At 44.2% G+C, this 8,064-nt stretch overlaps 1 long non-coding RNA gene across 1 annotated transcript; it reads left to right on the plus strand.

Annotated features, from left to right (window-relative positions):
* The first annotated feature begins 207 nt into the window (after nucleotides 1-207).
* LOC103652946 (uncharacterized) lies at nucleotides 208-7,832 on the plus strand. Its single transcript, XR_565156.3, has 3 exons — nucleotides 208-298; nucleotides 451-456; nucleotides 7,777-7,832. It is a non-coding gene; the product is annotated as an uncharacterized lncRNA (long non-coding RNA).
* Nucleotides 7,833-8,064: the final 232 nt, after the last annotated feature.

Below are 8,064 nucleotides of genomic sequence, written 5' to 3' on the forward strand. Positions count from 1 at the left end.
CGGCGTCGGTCAGACCATCCACCTCTCTCCTTCCAGCATCAAGGTAACCTCTCCTTATTTAGTACGTTTTCGATCCGCTGGAAGAGCTACCACGTGATGTGAGATGTTCTTGTATCAAGAAAACAGTGTTCCATGTTCCATCACAAATGCAAAGAGGGTTCTCACGGAAACAGGATGCCTCACACCAATGGAGCTGACTCTTTGCTACATCGCTGGGTTGTGGCGGGGCAGGAGAGATGAGTGGGGGAGACTGGGAGAGTGATGAGCCTTGTCTGTAATTGAGACAGACTCCACCAAGGTAATCGTCTTCTCCGTATCTTCCTTCGATTTGCAGTATATCCGTGCCTCCATACCACATGGTGAAATTGCACAACAACACATTTGATGCATTTGTCACTGTGAGCTGTGAAATTTTAGATAACCTAAAACATTTGTCTTCCTTTTATGTAGATTTGGGTCCTGTTGGGGACTTGTTCTCAAATGCTTCAAGAACAAGACAACATAGAAAATGTTAATCGGTTAAGTCCTTCGTCCTACGAAGCATTATTTCCCTTGGGATATAATGGTTTTCGGATGAAGGTCACAAAGGGCGAACCTTTATAAATGCATTACATATTGACGAAGAATGAATTACAAGAAACATAAAGAATTACGTAGATCATCATATATCATCATTATATATAAATAGAAATAACATTGAATTACAGATGTACCTCCAATTTGAAGGAAATGAAAGTACAAGCGTGACGCTAAAGTGAACACCAAAACAGCGTGAACAGTACGGGGGTACTGTTCACCTATTTATAGGCACGGGGTACAACCCATACAAAATTACATACATGCCCTTTACATTTGGTGGTAATTCTATAGTAATCTATCGAGGTCTAAATGGCCTTTTCATCTTCAAGTCGGTTCCCTTTTCTGCGAACATGCCGAAGCTTTCCTGCTTCACAGCTTCGGCGCTGTGTCTACCTTCGTATCTTTTGAGCTTCTCCCTCTCTGATACGAGTCCGAAGATACCTGTTCACACATTATACTCTAGAAACACTGTTAAATCATGTTTTTGAGGACCTTCGGAAGCCGAAGGCCCCCAACAGTAGCCCCTCGCAATATTAATTTGTTAAAATAATAAATTTAGATTGCGACATGGACGAAGGCTTTAAGCCGAAGGTCCGAAAAAACACCTTCCCTTTGCTAGAATAGCAACATTCACTGACAGGCGGGGTCTTTCCATTTTTACCGCACCGAGCGTATAAATAAGAGCATACCGCGAGCTCATTTGGTACGCTCTCTTGTCACTTGCTCTCGCTCGCTCGATTTTTAGCTTTTGCGCGCTAAGATTCCCTGAGTCTTTAGTTTTAAAGCTTCGGCTTTGAAAACAGTTTTTTAGTATTTCCGAAGATGTCTGGAGACAAGAAAGCTGTTGCTGAGACGAAGCTGTCTCTTGATGAAGAGAAAAAGAAAACTGCTGGTGAGACGAAGCTGACTCTTGATGAGGAGAAAAACTTGGGGTTTCTTATAGCGATGTCGAAGACAAACACGGAAAAAATTACCAAGGAAATTCTGGAAGGCTTGTCTGAGGATACTGGTGACAGTGACAGTTATGATGTGGACAGCGGTAGCGAAGACTCCGAAGATCGTCCCTGGCGACCAAGCCATTCAGTTTATGGTAAATCAACTATCAAAGAGAATCATCTTGTCAACATGAGAGGAAGGTATTTTCGAGATTTGTCCATTGTGAGGGCCGATGAAGGAGAGAAGACTTGTCCACACCCTGAAGAAAATGAAGTCGTAGTATACCGAAGCTTTCTGAAAGCTGGGCTACGATTTCCCTTGAGTAGCTTCGTCGTGGAGGTGTTGAAAATCTTCGAAGTCTATCTTCATCAACTTACTCCCGAGGCAATTATAAGGCTAAATATCTTCGTGTGGGCCGCGAGAAGCCAAGGTCTGAAGCCTGATGCAAGAAGCTTCTGTAATATACACGAATTATTATATGAAACAAAGCCTTGGGGCAAAGAACAGTACCATAATAACTTTGGCTGCTACAGTTTCGTCTCTCGGTCCGGGGCAAGCTGTCCCGTACCAACCTTTCGGAAGAGATGGCCCGGGGATTGGATGACAGAATGGTTTTATGTGAAGAATGACCTATCAGCACGAGAAGATATCAAAGGTATAATTATGCGTCCTATTTGGCAAAGCTTCGGCCTTCGGAGGCCGAAGGTGGAAATGAATGAAGCTGCCGAAGAATGCCAGAGGGCCTTCGGCGTCATCTGCTCTTTTATTGGAACAAGAGATTTAGTACAAGAGCATATTGCCTTCCGGGTGTGGCCTCTTGCGGAGAAATGGGAAATGCCTCAAGAAACCATAAAAGAGGCCGACGAAGGTGGGCTTGTGAGACTGAAGTACACCTTCAAGTTTGGAGATAAATTTACTGAGCCAGATGATGACTGGCTAAAGAGTATTGAAAATTTAAGTGACGAATTGCTTGGTGCTTATTCGAAGGCCGAAGATACTGCGATGTCAGCAGCCTTCGGAGGCCGAAAAAAGAAAAGGCTGAATCGGGTATTTGATGCAATTGGGTTTGTTTACCCTGACTATTGCTACCCCGTCCGAAGGCAGAAAAGAAAGAACACAACCTCTGCAAAAGAAGAAGCTGCAACTGCTCCTAGCGAGCCAGAGCCTGAAAGAAAGAAAATAAAAGTCCTCACTCACCGGCCGCGCTATATCGAACCAGCTTCGGTGCCGGAGTTTACCGAAAAATCTTCTTCGGCTACCGAGGCTAAAAAGCCAACCAGACCAGTCACGCCGCCTGCAACTGCAGGGATGACCGAAACGGCGAAAAAGATAGAACTAGAAGAACCGAAGGTTTCGCTGCCAGAAACCAAAGAAATGGCCGAAGCGCCATCCACAGAAAAAATTGGAGAAGTGAAAAAACCAACTGAAGAAAAAGTACCAGAAATTGTGAGTCCTGCAGCAAATGTTGAGACAATAAAAAATCAAAAAGTGCCAGCAGTGACTCCAAAAAGAAAAAGAATGGCCAATGTGCTAGATGTACTAGAAACAATTAAAACTTCAAGCACACCTCCGAAGAAGGCTGCTGCCATTCCTGAAACGACAACTGAAATTTCTGATAACAAAACTCCAGTGCAAGGGACTGAAGCCGAAGCTGGGTCCTCAGAGCCCACGAAGATAGAATCCTTGGAAACTGAGGAAAAAATAACAAAGCCAACTTTTGTTGAAGAGATCGGAGTCATTGCCCCCGAAGCATCCATCAGAGTTCGTGATTATATTGTTCGTCATGCTTCGGGGAAAAAACTTTCAGAAAAAGAGGAGCAAGAGGCCCAGCACTACGCCCAAAAGCTGAAGTATCCAAAGGGGGCATTAATATTCAATGGTAGTGGAGAAGAAGACTTTTTGTATTGTCTCCCTGACAACAAGGAAATTTCTGTTTGCCGGGAGATGAGCAAGAGCTTCGGATTCCCAACCTTAGAAGACGGGCTCTCGGTGCTGTCGAAGAATGATTTGGCCGACAGCCTGGCCTACAATAGCTTAAAGGTGCGACAAATGGGATCCTTGTATTCTTTGTTGATACCAAAAAAACCTTTTTCTTGTTTTATTAAAACACACATACTTTTCTTTGCAGGGCCTGATACTTAGTAATGCCCTCAGGGCACAAAAAGATGCTGAAGACGAAGGGTGTACTATAGCCCTGAGCAACCTTCGTTTCGAAGTAATTGAACTGAGGAACGAAGGCCTCGAAAAAGATAAAATATTACACTCATTGGTAAATAAAATAAAGGAAGACGAAGCTGCGTTCAAGAGTCAGGCTGAAGCTCAGAAACGCGAAATAGAAGATCTTCGGAAACAACTGGCCAAAGCCAGGGAAGAACGTATACTTGAAGAAACAAGGCGAGAACTCAGCGACCAATGGGCGGATCACTTGGAAGCAACTGTTGAAGAGCTTCGTTCATCCAAGAAGAGGTGCTATAACAAATCTATAGAATGTGTTAAGAAGTTGAAGGCTAGCTTCGCCAGGGTCGGCGCCTTCTCTAGTGAAGAAAACTTTATAAGAGGCAATCCCGAAGGTCCTATTGAATGGATCGACCACGAAGCTGAAGCCTTCGAAGAAATTTTAAATAGCCATGGGGATATATGTGCTTTCTCTGGGGCCAGAGGAATTGCCACCATTCTAGAGAAGAAGGGCTGTGAACACGTAAAAATCTTAGCACAATCCGAAACTGCTTTGTCCTTTGAAGACGCAAAAGACCCTTCGACCGAAGCAAGCATAATTGGTGGAAAGTTTTTTACTGATATCTGGGATAATGGTGGCCGAGAAATGGCAGGAGAAATTATTCAAAGAAGTGAAAAGGGCATTCACGATGCTAGAGAAGTGGCTAAGGCTGCTGAAAAGAGCACAGAGCCCGAAGGTCAATTAGGTATTAACTAATAGTTTGTATTGTGTTGTAATTTTTGGTTTTAAGCTTCGTTTTCCGTTTGTAATAGCAGCATAGCCGTGTCCTGTCCTTCAGATCCTGCTGAAGCGTCTCCAGGCCCTCAGCCGAAAGGAGACGATGAAATTAAAAAGATGGCCGAAGCAATCACGGACGAAGTCGTCAATCGACTCCTGAATGAGGCTGCAGAAGTTGTTCTAAAAGAAAATTGAACACTATTGTAAAGTAAACTTCTGAATTGTAACATTTTGTAATCCTGAATGTAATATACCCTTTTTATTGCTTAATTCTTTACGATGCATGAAACTTTACACGTACCGCTTTTTGAGTCTTTGACGAAAAAACACCTTTCCTTCTTTTCATGCTTCGTGAAGAATGATTTTTGTTTGTCACAACAATATCCAGTGTTCTGATGAATAATATCCAGGCTTCTTGACAATGTGAAGCTACTTAGCATGGTTTGCCCTTTTCAAAACATTCTTCCGAAGATCGATGTCACATCCCCTTCTTGTGCTTTATGCAATATGATGTATGATGCTTATGTTATGCGAAATGATGCGATGATGTTATGCTGAGTAAAATGTTGTTTATTCCGAAGATACACGCGTTCCTGTGACAAAACATACAAAATTTTTCATTATAAGCCTCCCTTAGGAGCTTCTTCGCCTTTTACTTCAGCGGAATCAGCGTTGACTTTTCGCTGTAAGCTCTGCATTCCCTTAGGAACGACTTTGGAGCTTCTTCGCCTTTACTTTTGGCGGAATCAGCGTTGACTTTTCGCTGTAAGCTCTGCATTCCCTTAGGAACGACTTTGGAGCAAAAAACTTACACTGCGTTCCCTTTGGAACGACTTTTTTATGACTTCGGCAACTTACTCTGCGTTCCTTAGAACGACTTTTTTCTGTTTCGAATAATTTTCGGTAGTCCGAAGGTCCTCTTGATTATCACAAGTCTTTAAACTTTAACAATTTAAGCCTGAGAAAAATATATTTTCCTTGTTGGAATCAACGAAAGTATTTATATGAAACCTAAACAATATCCTTTATTACAGAAAACAAAACTGGATAGAAAAGATTGCTATTAGGGTAGGATATTTGTCAATAGATGTGCTTTGACTCTGGCACGGTGCTGTTGACTGTACGAGCTTCGGACTGCTCTCGGAAGTCCCTTTGGTGTGGAGCATACTGGCTCCCTTCTGGCTGCTGTCCTTGCTGTAACGGAGGTGGAGGCGGAGGTTGTTGCCAAGAAGCTTGAGATTGACTCGCCGAAGCAACAGAAACTGCAGGGTGGTTGCCTACATACTCTGGGATGTAGGGCGAGTGATACGAAGCTGTATGCATGACCTGCTTCGGCTGAGCTTGTTGTGCTGCGGCTTCGGCTATTTCCTTTTGCTTCTGGATGGTAACATGACACATCCTGGTAGTATGGCCCTTGTTCTCACCACAGAATAAGCAAAAGATTCTTCTCTGTTGATCGCCAAATCTTCCTCCGAAGCCCCTGGCACCTCTGCCTCTTGGAGCTGGTGGTCGGAAGGGAGCTTGCTGTTGCCCCGAAGCCTGTGAGGAATATTGTGGCCTTTGCTGTTGGCTCCCCTTATCATCACTTTGTGTAGAGTTATGAATTGATCTAACATGCCTCGGGTAAAACCTCCCACCGAAGCCCCTGGTCATTTCAGAAAACCTGAAGGCCTCCTCCCTTCTTTGGCGAAAATCGTTATCGGCCCGAATGTACTCATCCATCTTCTGGAGAAGCTTCTCCAAAGTTTGAGGGGGCTTCCTGGCGAAGTACTGAGCTGACGGTCCTGGCCGAAGCCCCTTGATCATGGCCTCAATGACAATTTCATTGGGCACCGTTGGTGCCTGTGCTCTCAAACGCAAGAACCTTCGGACATACGCCTGAAGGTATTCTTCGTGATCCTGGGTGCACTGGAACAGAGCCTGAGCAGCAACCGGCTTCGTCTGAAACCCTTGGAAGCTAGTTAACAAGAGGTCCTTCAGCTTCTGCCATGAAGTGATCGTTCCTGGTCGAAGGGAGGAATACCAGGTTTGAGCAACACTTCTGACAGCCATAACAAAAGATTTGGCCATGACCGCAGCATTGCCACCATAGGAAGATACTGTTGCCTCGTAGCTCATCAAAAACTGCTTCGGGTCTGAGTGGCCATCGAATACGGGAAGCTGAGGAGGCTTGTAGGACGGAGGCCAAGGTGTAGCCTGCAGCTCAGCGGACAGAGGAGAAGCATCATCAAAAACAAAATTCCCATGATGGAAATTGTCATACCAGTCATCTCCGTTGGGAAAACCCTCCTGATGAAGGTCTTGGTGCTGAGGCCTTCGGTGTTGCTCATCCTGAGCAAGGTGACGAACTTCTTCAGAGGCTTCGTCTATCTGCCTCTGTAGTTCAGCTAGCCTGGCCATCTTTTCTTTCTTCCTCTGCACTTGTTGATGAAGCATCTCCATATCTCTGATTTCTTGATCTAACTCGTCCTCTGGTGGTGACGGGCTAACAGCCTTCCTTTTCTGGCTTCGGGCCTCCCGAAGAGAGACTGTCTCCTGATTGTGGTCCAGCGGTTGTAGAGCTGCAGTCCCAGGTGCTGAAGCTTTCTTCGGCGCCATAACGAAGGTTTATGATCGCCGAAGATAAAAAACTTCAAAGAGTGGAAGTGAGTTCACCGGAGGTGGGCGCCAATGTTGGGGACTTGTTCTCAAATGCTTCAAGAACAAGACAACATAGAAAATGTTAATCGGTTAAGTCCTTCGTCCTACGAAGCATTATTTCCCTTGGGATATAATGGTTTTCGGACGAAGGTCACAAAGGGCGAACCTTTATAAATGCATTACATATTGACGAAGAATGAATTACAAGAAACATAAAGAATTACGTAGATCATCATATATCATCATTATATATAAATAGAAATAACATTGAATTACAGATGTACCTCCAATTTGAAGGAAATGAAAGTACAAGCGTGACGCTAAAGTGAACACCAAATCAGCGTGAACAGTACGGGGGTACTGTTCACCTATTTATAGGCACGGGGTACAACCCATACAAAATTACATACATGCCCTTTACATTTGGTGGTAATTCTATAGTAATCTATCGAGGTCTAAATGGCCTTTTCATCTTCAAGTCGGTTCCCTTTTCTGCGAACATGCCGAAGCTTTCCTGCTTCACAGCTTCGGCGCTGTGTCTACCTTCGTATCTTTTGAGCTTCTCCCTCTCTGATACGAGTCCGAAGATACCTGTTCACACATTATACTCTAGAAACACTGTTAAATCATGTTTTTGAGGACCTTCGGAAGCCGAAGGCCCCCAACAGGTCCAGAGTTTGTCTTCACAATAAAACGGTATCCTCATGTATGTGCATCAGGAGGAGGACACCTGGAACTCGATTCTTTCCTGTGCGACCACTGATGGCATCCTTTATTTGCGTCAAGGATTTCCCTCAAGATTTATGCATGCATGTGTGGCACAAATTTCTTTGCTCTCCTAAGTGGTGTAATTATCGTGTTCCATTGCTCTCAAACCCGATCATCTATCTATGTCAGTTGATGTTCCAAATGTCACCCCTATTGAGATGTTTTTTATCTATGCCAGTTGGTGCTGC

This window comes from Zea mays, chromosome 4, assembly GCF_902167145.1.
Source record: "Zea mays cultivar B73 chromosome 4, Zm-B73-REFERENCE-NAM-5.0, whole genome shotgun sequence".
Classification (NCBI taxonomy): Eukaryota; Viridiplantae; Streptophyta; class Magnoliopsida; order Poales; family Poaceae; genus Zea; species Zea mays.